Here is a 13,861-nt window from a genome sequence, read left to right as displayed (position 1 = left end):
ATTGTGAGAGTTCTCTTTGGCTACAGAGGGAGCAGATAGAATTCTGAAAGTGGATTGTGAAGAAAAGGTAATCAAAGAAGAAAAAAAGAAAAAATAGACCACAGCCCATTTTTGAGGTAAATGGATGTCAAAACCAATTCATGGAAACTGCATCTATGTATACTATAATCCCAAAAGAAATGTTTGAACGGGAGTGGGGAGGAACCAATCTTCAACCTAGGGACATATCTTCATGAGGGTATCAAGGAAAAACTATTGATATACTGGGATATATGGAAGCTCACATTTCATATGAGAAAAGGAACATACAGAGGAAGGTGTTTGTAGTGAAATATGGACCTCCAATCTTGGGGTGGTAACACCAGTATGATATGCATATCATCAAAATGTTTAATGCCCGTCCCAGATCATGGTTGTGCAGGACGAATCTATTCAGGAAATATTGCATGGGGTAAAGTATATACTTGATAACAAACTAGGACAACTTAAGGAGTATGTGCGCAAAAATATACTCTTAAAAGGTGCAGTACCAGTCCAACATAGCGGAGGATGGTGCCTGTTAGGGTTCAAGAGGATGCTATAACACTGGTACAGGATTTGTTAAATGACGGGCTATCGATCCAGTAGAGGCAAAGAGCTGCATATCCCTTAATGTTATTAGTGAGAAAGCCGAGTGAAAGTTAAGATTCTGTGTGGATCCTAGGTCATTGACTCAAAATATCATTGTTGATACATTTCCATTGCCAAACATTAGTGACTTGGTGCTGTTGCTTAAAGGTGAGAAGTACTTTTCCAAGTTAGATTGTAAAAGTGCTCACCACCAAATTAAACTCCACAAAGAATCCAAATCGCTAACAGCTTTTATTACCACGGAGGGAACTTTTCAGTTTACTCCCATGCTGTTTGGACTATCGTTGACAACAAGCGTCATTCAATGGATGATTAGCCAAGTATTTAGAGGATTACAAAACACAATGGGCCATATTTATTCTTTTTGACGCACAACTGCGCCAACGCAGTTGTGCGTCAAAAATGTTACCGCCGGCTAGCGCCATTCCAACGCGCTATGCAGGCGCCTTATTTATGGAATGACGTTAGCCGGCGCTGTGGACTGGTTCACGTAAAAAAAAAAGACTCGCACCAGGCAGCGCCGGCGTATGGGAAAATGGGGGTTGTGCATCAAAAAATGTTGCAAGTCAGGTCTGAGGCAAAAATCAGGCCTCACACCTGACTTGCGCCATTTTCTTTTACGCACAATCCCCATTGACATGACTCCTGTCATAGCAAAGACAGGAGTCATGCCCCCTTGCCCAATGGCCATGCCAGGGGACTTCTGTCCCCTGGGCATGGTCATTGGGCATAGTGGCATGTAGGGGGGCCCAAATCAGGCCCCCCTATGCCACTTAAAAAAAATCAAAAAATATACTTACCAGAACTCATCTTTCCTTCCCTGGGATGGGTCCCTCCATCCTTGGGTGTCCTCCTGGGGTGGGCAAGGGTGGCAGGGGGTGTCCCTGGGGGCATGGGAGGGCACCTCTGGGCTCGTTCCGAGCCCACAGGTCCCTTAACGCCCGCCCTGACCCAGGCGTTAAAAAACGGCACCCATCAGGCTGGGCACCGTTTTTAAGGCCCTCCCCCTCCTGTGCGTCAAAATGACGCCAGAGTATAAATAAGGCGCACAGGCCTTAAAGTCATTTTTTGGAAGGGAACGCCTACCTTGCATTTAATTAACGCAAGACAGGTTCCCCCTTCCAAAAAATGACGCACATGGTGGGATTTTGACGTCCGCGGGGTCGGGCTTCAAAGTATAAATATGGGGCAGCGTTTGCGCCAAATGTGCGTCAAAATGTTTGACGCACATTCGGCGCAAGCAGAGTATAAATGTGCCCCAATGTATTTCTAAGACAACATTTTAATCTTTGGTGACATTATTAAACAAAGGGGCATATTTATACTCTGTTTGCGACGAATTTGCGTCAAAACATTTGACGTAAATTTCGGTGCAAACCTAACACCATATTTATACTATGACGCCCGACCCCGCGCATGTCAAAATTCCTCTGTGTGCGTCATTTTCTGGATGCAGGAAACCGCTTTGTGTTAATGACATGCATGGTAGGCGTCCCCGTCCGAAAAATTACATTAAGGCCTGTCCGCCTTATTTATACTCCGATGTCATTTTGACAAACAGGAGCGGGCAGGCCTTAAAAAATGGCGCACAGCCTGATGTGTGCGTTTTTTTAACACCTGGGTGAGGGCAGGCGTTAAGGGGCCTGTGGGCTCACTTCCATGGTCTCTGACCATGGAAGCAGTCCACAGGTGCCCTTCCCTGCCCCCAAGGACACCCCCTGCCACTCTCGCCCACCCCTGGAGGACACCCATGGATGAGGGGACCCATCCCAGGTAAGTAGAGGTAAGTATAATTTTCAGAAATGGGCCTCTCTTAATATCTCCCTATGGGGTAAGGTCAATATTGTCAAATCGGACATAGCACTCCAGAAAAAAATAATCTTTTCTTTAAGTGGCATAGGGGGGCCTAACTTCTCAGAAACATTTGTATGCAGAGAAAACTGTGACATTTGCATCTAATTCAGAAAGAAACTATTCTGTTATTGAAAGAGAAGTGTTAGTTGCAGCTTAGGGTGTTGAATATTATCAAACTTACCCATGGGCAACACAATTCATCCTGTAGGCAGATCATAAGCCATTAGTGAAAAGTATTACTTAGAGGTGGAGCAGATAAAGGGTCAGCAGGTTTGGCAACATTAGCAGCCAGACTCCATGAGTATCATTATCAGACTGAATACATCCCAGGTTGGAGGAATACACAGACATATTGTTTATCAAGATTGTCTATGGATTGGCAGTTAACAGATGATCCAGCTCTTTCAGACAGTGAGGCTGATAATTATACTTTTTTAGCGCCGCATTTGCGTCATTTTTTGATGCAAAATCAGCACAAAGTTGACTGGCAAAATGAAACCAGCTGCTGCTGACCAAAGGAAAAGAAATGATAGTGATGATGAAGCCAACAAATGGTAAGTAATGGGCAGGTTCCAGTCCCTTTTTAAGTTTTAGTTCACAAAAGATCTTGCAAGCATCGGTGCATGTGCTGTCTCAGGCGAGACCTAAAACAGCAAGAAGCGGACTTAGGGCCTTCAATGTGCCCATCAAAGGGAAGAGGTTGTCCTGAAGTATATTCCCCAGACAATGCTTAAGGTACACTCCTAAGTATTTTAACTTACTGTGTAGCCAACACAGGTAGGGTTTCCAACAAGGCCTTGGTAGTGGACCAGGGCAGTGGTAAAGCTTTGCAATCAGACAAATTTAACTTGCATTCAGAAAATGATGAAAAAGATCTATTTCTGTCAGCAAGGCCATTGCTGATTCACTAAACTGTGAGATAGTGAGCAGGATATCGTCCACATAGCAGAAAGCTTTAAGCTCTTCAACTGTAGTCTTTATGCCTTATATCCTCTCATGTTATATTTTTGCAATCGCTGAGCACTCAAGACCCATGAGAAACAATATGGGTGAAAGGATAGGAGCCCTATCTGGTTCCTCAATGAATTCCGAAAAAGGAAGAGGTGTGACCACTGCAGGTGCACTGCACTGCAGGTTAGGATACATACTTTTACTTAGGGTAAGAAAATTTGACCCGGTACCCATGCATTCCATAGTCTGGAACAGATATCCCCATTCCACTCTTACTAATGTTTTCTCAGCATCAAGGAAAAAATATTTTTTCATCTAAATCCTCTCTGACTTTCTATACTATGTGGGAGAGAGGTGATTAGCTGAAGAATGGCCCAATACAAAACCCATTTGAGTGAGGTGAATTAATGGGGAGATTAATTGTTTCAGATGGTATGCATGAACGTTGGCTGCGATTTTGACATCTGCATTGATGAGCGAGATGGGTCTGTAGCTTGAGTATTCCAAGGAGTCTTTCCTGGGTTTAGCAATGACAGGGATCTTTGTTCTGACAAAATAATATCTGAGGTAGCCCGGTTCCATAGCTTCCCTAAAAATTGCAGACAACAGTGCTGTGATCAATGGTTTAGTTATCTTATCAAATTCCATGAGGAAACTACTAGTAGCCATTGAGTGGGGTGCCTATGCAATTTCCTCTTGTAAGATTTTCTCATCCATCAAGGCAGCTTGCTCTTCAGACAGTTCTGGAATTTGCAGGTCTCTAAAAAATGCTTCTTCCCTGTCTGGGTCAGATTGGATATCTGAGGTGTGGAGGGTCTCACAATATTTTTGGAATGCAATTGTGATGTCTGGTGGGTGTGTTATCAGCTCTTTCTCAGAGTTACGCAGGGCTGGAATTGTGCAAAGACCCTCAGCTTGTAAGATTGCAGTCTTAATAGCCAACCTTCCTTTTCCCCTCTTTTATGATGCTGTCGATGGAAGCAAAACAGGGATGGCTCAGCCTCTGCTATGTTTAGATTGTTCAATTCTGCCTTGGCTTTCAGTAAGTTTGTTAAAGTGCAATATATCTTAGAGTGGAGTGGCAGTAGTCTGCAATCATGGAGAGGACTGTTGTTTCTACGTGATTTCTGGGGTCCTGAGTAGATCTCTACGAAGTCATCTTATCCTTCATCAGAAGTTCACGGATGTAAGTCTTGTCCATTCCCCATAATGTTTCCTGTGTTTGGAATTGTGCAACCTTTTTGCTTAAGAAATTTACTAAAATTAGAGCGTAGACCTATTTTGTGATTTGTGTCTCTAAACTGTCAAACATGAATGTGCCATGGAGCCTTAGTGATTATTGTCAAGTCTACCTCCAAAGGAATGGCAAAAAGATCATGGTCTGGGACACCACTAGTGATTATGTTGGCATGTATAAGGTGCCTAGCCAGTAGTGGTGTGATGAGAAAATAGGCTATTGTTGTGCAAAAATTAGGTGGATAAGAGGCAATAGGGGTAGTAGATGTCAAGGTTTCAGTATGGCATGGTCTCAAATCAGGTCTCTTGGCATATGCCTGTGCTTATCATGGCAAAGGTTATGGCTCCCTGATCTCTCGAATATGGAGTCCATTGTTTAACATTTCAATCTCCCTAAGAAGCCCCATGGTTTTACCAAAGGTGACTAATAGCCTATATATGCAAGAGAGAAAGTCACTTTTGTCACTTGTTGGAGCATTTATTTAATCTACAATGAGGTGGGTGCCATGTATTTTGAACTCCGCTAGCATGTATCTCCCATCCAGGTCTTTCCATTTTTGCAAGAGTTTGCGCAAGTCTGAGTTATGAAAAAGTATTGCCAACCCCCTTCTCTGCAGCAAGCCCTGGGCAGATCTCAATACCCCCCTTTGGAACTAGGGCTTTCATGGATGATGTGTCCCACCCAATCTCTAAAGAGCTTGTCACCCTCATCTAAAGTCTGGTGTGTTTTCTGCAGCAGTACAATATTGCATTTTTGGCGACCTAAGAATGAGAGTTTTTTCTTACACTTTACATAATGTGCCATGCTGTTAAAATTAGGAGATACATTTTCAGTGGCCCAGGGCCTCATCAGTGTCTTTACATGCATGGCGCCTGCCATTTCATGAATTAATGGGATCAAGTATTAGTAGGGAGTATGGTCTTTATGACCCTCAGGACGAGTTACTCCAGAATCCAGAAGACATGTAGACAAGGACTGGCGATCTGAATGTGTATCCATACGACCCACCTAGCTCTAAACTGTGGAAGAGTATCTTTGAGAAAGTACTGTCCTGTTGGCCAATGTCTCCTGATATCACCTAAAATTGGGGTGGAAGAACAGTTGGGTGCAAGTGGGGGCAGGAATAAGGAGTAAATCAAGCAACTATTGGGTGGTCATTGAAAGGTAGGTTAAAATCCCCAAACCTAAAAATTCTTTAAACTCGGGGTACGGGTTGATGACACAACCATAGGTGTCAAGGCCCTGGGCTGTAAAACAAAAATCTGCACATACCAGATCGGTGATTAATGTCTTCAAAATGACCAAGCCTCAGATGTCGAGCCCTTATAAGGATGACTAAACTATCTCTGGGGTAACTACACCAAGAGAGGGGAGAATATCACCCATTGGAGAGACAAATAAGACAAATACAACAGAAACATTTATCAACACTGAAGCCCTGATTTATACTTTTTGGTGCAACACTGCACTAGCGCAGTATTGCACCAAAAAGTTTAGCACCGGCTTGCACCATTTCTGTGCACCAGCCGGGTACATATTTATGGAATAGTGCAAGCCGGTGCAAAGGGTAAGCTAGCATTAAAAAAAATTACGTTAGCATGGTGGGGCTGGCGGTATGGAAGAACGAGGTTTTGCACCAAAAAAAGATGTTTGGCAGGTTAGATAAAAAAAAAATGACTCTAACCTGCCTAATGTCATTGTCTGACGCAAAACCATCAATACCACATGACTCCTGCCTTATAAAAGACAGGAGTCATGCCCACCACCCCAATGTTCAGCACAGGGGACCAGGGTCCCCTTGGCATGGTCACTGCACCCAGTGCCATGTAGGCGGGTCCATTTCAGGGTCCCCAATGGCACTTTAAAAAAATATACTTATCTTTACTTACCTATACTTACCTGGGATGGGGTCCCCCATCCTCTGCTGTCCCTCTGGTGTGAGTGGGGGTGTCCCTGGGGCCTGGAGAGGGCACATGTGGGCTTATTCCATGGTGGCCCACCATGGAAATAGGCCCACAGGTCCCCTAAAGCCTGCTCTGACCCAGGCATTAATAAATGTAGCTAAGCAAGCTTTGCACCATTTTTCGACCCCTCCACCCATTTTTGCATGGGAGTTTAAATATGGTGTTACGGCTATAGAGTCATTTTTTGCACTGGAACGCTTACCTTGCATCTCATTAAGGCAAGGTAGGCTTCCACGTCCAAAAAATGACTTTAACTCCATAAATCTGGCGCTGGACGGGTCTAGCGCCAAAGTATAAAGATGGAGTTAGTTTTGCACTGAATTAGAGTAAAATAAAGTTATGCTAATTTGGTGCAAACAGTGTATAAATATGCCCCAGAGAGTCTTCACACATATGTTGTGCCTTTATGATTCACCACAGTTTCTACTGGCACTTAGGTGCATGCTCATCCAGTGACTGACTGGGCATTATGGTTTATTCCACAAATGTGGCAGAAAGTAGGACACCTAGGCCGACATTTATGAGAGGCTTGCGGTACCATTGAGTGAAAATGTTTGACGTCCGGGGAACAAGCACTACTCCAGATCTATGAGACAATGCATTTGCACAACTGTTTTTTTTTTACAGATTTACATTGAGGGAAGCTGCATCAAAATCAACTGCACCACGCAGTAAGTATTATATGCAAGACAGGCATTGCCTGCAAAATATAACGCAAGACTAATGCAGTGATATTTATGGTTTGCGCCAAAATTCCTGCGTATCAGTAACCCAGGTGTTGGAAATGAGGCATTGGCTGTGCTATATAAACCTGAATATGAGTTTGGCAAACTAGGAGTAGCGAGGGGATCACCACATAGGCAGCGAAGGAGGAGGGAGTGTGCGTTCTGCCAGCCCATCTCCCTCATCAACCTCAGGGAGGATTATGTGATAAAATTCTGTAGGCTCAGGAGGGAATGCATCATACAATTGCTGCTGAAGATTGAGTCAAGTTTGCTGCCAGCAACTGTCAGGCCCACCAACATTCCTCCACAGTTGAAACTGGTGGCTGTGCTACACATGCTGGCCTCTGGGTCATTCCAGGTCACAACAGCAAGAGTGGCAGGAATATCACGGACATCCTTTTCTGCCTTCCTGACCACTGTCCTCGATCATTCTCCTCACACCACAGTACCACCTCTTCCCCCATTCACAACAACAAGCAGTGGAAATCAAGCAAGGCTTCTATTCCATTGCAGGGTTTCAACATGTCTTGGGTACTATGGACTGCAAACATGTGCAATTGGTTCCCTCAGCAGCAACAGCACACCTGTTCTGCAATAGAAAGTGTACATACTACAATATCAAAGCCATTGTGGATCATCTGGGGAGGTTCACCAACGTGGTGCCAAATACCCAGGAAGTGCACATGATGCATACTTCTTCAGGCACAGCTCCATAAATGAGTGCTTCCAGAATGGGCATTATGGGAATTCCCTACATGTTGGTAAATAAATCTGAACCATACAATACACTAACTAAAATTTGGAAATGTATGACAGAAAAGACATCTGTGTAATGCACATCCATAAGTCTGATATGTCAAGGAACACAAAGCAACTGTGGGTGTTTTTGAATGAGAAAACATTTAGAACTAATGTTACCATGTGCAAAATGCTGGCTCATGTGACTATTTGCAAGGGAAATGTTTTATGTGTGTTGTGCGGGTGTCACCGTTAAACTGTCGTGGTTGATGACATGTGACATGTACACCAACAATGGAAACCTTGGAATGTGTACAACATTTTTGACAACCAGCTGATGTGTCAGAAGGATATATAACCTGCCTTTCCTGGAGTAAGACTTCATTCACCAGGAGACTGTTCACCAGCAGAGGCAGGGCCATCAGTGAACATCATGCTAAAAGTGCGCTCAGTTCCCCACGTCACAGGACACGTTCACTAGCTGCTGCAGTCGCCTGTTTGTTATCTGCATCTCCTGGGGAGGGACTTCATCCCCCATCATACTGTTCACTAGCAGAGGTGGGACTATCAATGAATATTCCACTCAGCCCATGTGGTGCGGGACACTTTCGCTAGCCACTGCAGTCACCTGTTTGTTTCCTGCATCTCCTGGGGTGAGACTTCACTCCACAGGATACTGTTCACCAGCAGAGGCAAGGCCATAAGTGAACATCATGCTAAATGCTTGCTCAGCCCCCACAGCGCAGGACAGTTTTACTAGCTGATGCAGTAGCCTGGTTGTTACCTGCGTCTCCTGAGGTGGGACTTCACCCCCTAGGATACTGTTCACCAGTTAAGACGGGCCATCAATGAACATTGCGCTAAAAGCTCGCTCAGCCCCCTGTGGTTTGGGAGGCATGCGGGACTCCCCCAGGTGTGTGCAGGTTCAAAGACTTGGCCAAGAGCGGGCCCTTCTTCACCATCATCACCAAAAAGAGGCTGAGCTGGGCCCATTGTTTTTCATCAGTGGTCTAAGATTGCTGCCAGTGGAACTCTGTAAATGTATTTATTATAGCACGGCCAGTTACATGCTTTTTAGTGTAAGTACTTTTTTTAGCAAGCCAAAACATTAAGGGCCAGATGTAGCAAAGGGTTTTTCCCATTCTGTGTCAAGGGGAAAATGTGTTCGTACATATGGCCCTAAATCACCATGGGGAAATGCAAGGTTCTGAGGTTCCCAATTTAAATGCTAGAAAATCCAAAAAGCCTTAAACAATTGGCACTCATATTACCACAGATGTTGGAAGAGCCTGCACAATAGAGACTATAGATGACCTAATAGAAGAGGTCAAAACAGTGCTAAATGTTGAACATCTAAAAGCATTGCAGCACCTGGGAAAATACCAGAAATGTTCAAGAAGAATGACCAAAAACCAAAATTGACTCCAGAAGGACAGAGATTGCAGTTCCAAATCTTTTAGTCACTGTTGTTCTACCTTGTAATTCAGCGCTCCCACTGTGACCTTCAGTTATAGTTGTTTCAAATGTTTCATGTTCTAACAGGTATTCCTCTTTGGCAACTGATGGCAGGTCTACTCAACCTCTCGACGCTGTCAAACTAGCGACTTAAGCTCTATGCCTGTCTCAAGCATTTTCTGCAGGACTAGTCTTCGCTAAATCTATCAGCAATGCCTTCTTTCAGACAATAATTGAAGTAGATACTCTTTACTTTCTTCATTGGAAGTCGAATAAAATGCTGGCTCTAGCTACTGAGATAACTGAATGGAGCAGTAACGGTTCTAATAATCCTAGTACTATTTGCAGCTGTTTTGCCACTCTAGCATCTTTCCCGCCTATGTGAAGCAGGTTCCACTGATAGTATTAATAGATTCATGACAGGAGAGGGTGGGCCATCGCCTCTTGATAAACATTCCCCTATACCACAGAATTCAAGCACCAACTTCAGACCTAATAATATTAGTACTAGTGGCATGAGTGCAAGCATGAACGAGCAAAGAGTAGCTTAGCTGTGGACTGGGCCAGCCACTAATCAATCAGTATTGACGTACGTCCAACTAAAGAAATTAATAAACCAACCCCGGCTAGCATCGGATAACGATCCTGCCCCTTCGAGCACTTACACCTGATACTTAAATGTTCATTTGGAGAGACTTCCTTCAAGCACTAAGAGAATCAACTCTAGGAGGTTGATATGTTTGACTTCAATACTGAGATTGGAGAATGGAATGAGGACATTGTGCCCCGAATAAATATAGGGGGTCATTCCGACACTGGGGGTCCATGACCGCCAGGGCCGGGGACCACGGAAGCACCGCCAACAGGCTGGCGGTGCTTCCTGGGCTATTCTGACCGCGGCGGTAAAGCCGCGGTCAGAAAAGGGGAACCGGCGGTTTCCCGCCGGTTTTCCCCTGGCCCAGGGAATCCTCCATGGCGGTGCTGCTTGCAGCGCCGCCATGGGGATTCCGACCCCCTTTCCGCCAGCCTGTTTCTGGCGGTTTTCACCGCCAGAACCAGGATGGCGGGAACGGGTGTCGTGGGGCCCCTGGGGGCCCCTGCACTGCCCATGCCACTGGCATGGACAGTGCCCCCTCACAGGGCCCCATACAGATTTTCACTGTCTGCTTTGCAGACAGTGAAAATCGCAACGGGTGCCGCTGCACCCGTCGCACCCCTGCAACTCCACCGGCTCCTTTCGGAGCCGGCTTCTTCGTTGCAGGGGCTTTCCCGCTGGGCCGGCGGGCGGCCTTTTGGCGGTCGCCCGCCGGCCCAGCGGGAAAGTTGGAATGGCCGCCGCGGTCTTTTGACCGCGGGGCGGTCATTCGGCGGTAACCGCATGGCGGGCGGCGACCGCCGCCCGCCGCGGTCAGAATGACCGCCATAGTTATTTATTGGATCAGGGTGAAGTGAAAGTGCCGATCAGTACTGTGTTCATAAATTGAGTTTGCCAAAAGACGAATTAATTTTCTCTTAGTATTGTCATGTCCCTAAGGAGTGAACAGCTGGTAGTAAGCTTAATCAATTTTGAGCTTCGTACCTGCTACCTTGCTGGTGCCATGGCAACTGCAATAGAGTTAAAACTTTCTCCTTCACTGTCACATCCTACCACTGCTGCTGACATGTTCCCTCAGAGTCAGGTCAACCAACAATTTGTGCTAAAGTATGACACCTGTGGCCCTGAGACTGGTACCATGGAATCTAGTATAAACTTGATTGATTAACTACCCCAGCCAGAGAATCTGGATCATAAGGTCAAGTGTCTGATACAGATGATGCAGTTTTTGCTACTTTAGTTACTCCTATTAAGTGTCAGAGGACAGAGATCCAATTTAGAAAAGATAGTGTCAATTCTGGTATCATTGGGGGAACAAAGGACATGCATCTCAAATGACTCACAGTGCTCTAGAGGATCTAAATATGATTTCTTGGAATTTGGTAAGGATCAATTCTAAGCTTAACAAAACAGACTGGATTTCTTTTAAAGGGAAAAATGATGTTTGTTTTTTCCAGGAAGCGTGGGCTTTGGGAAAAGTGTTCATTAATGGTTATACAACATACAGTGTTGAATCCTCCCTTCTCTAAAAATCTGGGAGGGTGATAGGAGGCATGTTAATTTCGGTGAAACTTACCATTGCCTGTACACCCACAGCATTAGAAATTGATTCTCCAGACCTAACAGGACTACAATGTAGGTTTCCCTCTGGGTTTACTTTGGTTTTGTTTAATGCTCATGTAAGATCTGCTCCTGTGTGTAGTGCTTCCCCAATTTTAACTATGTTGGATGGTTTGATTGGCATCTACCAGCAGCAATCTAAAATTAAGGGAGCAGGTGTTTTTAATGTCTCAATTAAGCCTTAATTGTCAATCAATCAACTGATTAAGGATGAAGATTAATTTTGGAACATTCAAGGTCTATCGGATAGAGCACAGCATTCTTTTTCCAACATTGCAATTCAACTCGCATTCCTAATGGTTGGGAGGAGTCTTAGGGCTTGCAATGGGCAGATTCTTTCTGACCCAGGGAGGTCAACCACATTTTAAAGGGGTTTTTATACCAGCATCATAGATTAGATTCTCCTTGATGTAAGGATTTGGCCACTGCTGAACGACATGGAAATGGTATTCAGCATGGACAGTGACCATAATAGTTTGCTATTATCGCTCGAGGGAGACCCTCTTAATAGGGACCTGACTACGTGCTACACTGTAGTGCCATTATTGTTAATAATTTCAGAAGAGTTTCTTGGCCGTGGGTATTGGACAATCACAAATTACATTCAGAAATGTATCAATGGTTCATCCACTTTCTTTCTGACTATGAAGGAACTGGTCTGTCTACAGTGCCAATCTTATCTATTCATAAAAATGTCTTTGACAAATTGCAGCATGTGTTTTACAAGGAATTGGACCAGAAGAATTCATATAATACAAAGGAACATAAATGGCATAATGCAGAGAGCATACCACTAAAGAAGCATTAAAGAAGGCTGTCAAGGATTGGAGCCGCTCTGATATTTCTGAGGTATGGCATTAATACAAAAGGTCTCTTGTCAAAGCAAATATTGAGTAGGTTGATAAGAACTGCCAGGATTTGCTGTTGGCTGCAAAAACTAATGACAACTGATCCTTTTGGCATATTATCTCCAGTGGGAGCCTGGATAGTGTTAATTCCCATTTGTACCATGTTCAGCCTCAGAAATTGGTTGACCACTTCACTACATTATATGACGAGGAAGACGGTGTTAACTCTCAGACACATTCTATTATATCTAGGACCTCAACTTTTGATATGCTGTCTTCTAACAATAATATTGATTTAGACTTTGGCTTAACAGATACTCTTTCAGCCATTTGCTGCTTAAAATCAGCAAAAGCTCTGGGTCCGGATCGTATTGCTCGTGACCTCTACCATTTTGAACGTCAAATTTGGTCCCCATATGTAAATATTGTATGCAATGCAATTGCTAGCAGGAGTGCATTTCCTGAGACCTAGAGGGAAGCAGAGATTATCCCATTTTTTTAAAAAAAGAAGACCCTTCAAGTCCTTCCAGTTATAGGCCTATAAGCTTAATTGATAACCTGCAAAAGATCTATTGAAGGCAGGTATTGACTAATTGCAGGCTTAAATGGACAACAACCATAGGTTGCCCCCCTCAAAGTGGGTTTCCTGCTAAAACGAATACCTCTGACCAAGTTTTCAGGTTCCCCCTACTCTATTGGAAGTATGTTCTACTCAGTAACCAAAAACTCTATATAACATTTGTTCACTTACAGGCACCATTTGATCTTGTGCCCCGTAAGAAATTGTGGTCAGTGTTAATGGAAATGGGAGCTTCTGCAAACTTGGTCACTCTGACTTCCAGATTGCACAAAGGCAATTTTGCTCAGGTATGTTGGGGAAGAAAGGGAGAACTGACTGGCAGAATTCCCGTCAAGTGAAGGGTATGCCAGGGGTGTGTTCTTGTACCTGCCCTGTTTGCCAGGTACATAAATGACTTGGTCAAGGATCTTACAAGATTAAGGAATGATTTCCCTGTTCTAAATGGTGCAAAGACTCCAATATTGCTTTTAGCAGATGATGATTTATTGCTAATTATTAAGACTCCCATAGCTCTCTAATCTCTAGTTGATAAAATCCTGTTTTTTGTGCCGCATTAGGCTTAGAATTAAATGTATCTGAACCAAAATATATGGTATTTGAGGAGAGTAAAACTGAAAAAGCATTGTTGAAATGGATGGTGAATCCCTTGAAAGAGTGTTTGGAT

Source organism: Pleurodeles waltl, chromosome 5 (genome assembly GCF_031143425.1).
Source record: "Pleurodeles waltl isolate 20211129_DDA chromosome 5, aPleWal1.hap1.20221129, whole genome shotgun sequence".
Lineage (NCBI taxonomy): Eukaryota > Metazoa > Chordata > Amphibia > Caudata > Salamandridae > Pleurodeles > Pleurodeles waltl.
This window is presented reverse-complemented; position numbering follows the sequence as displayed.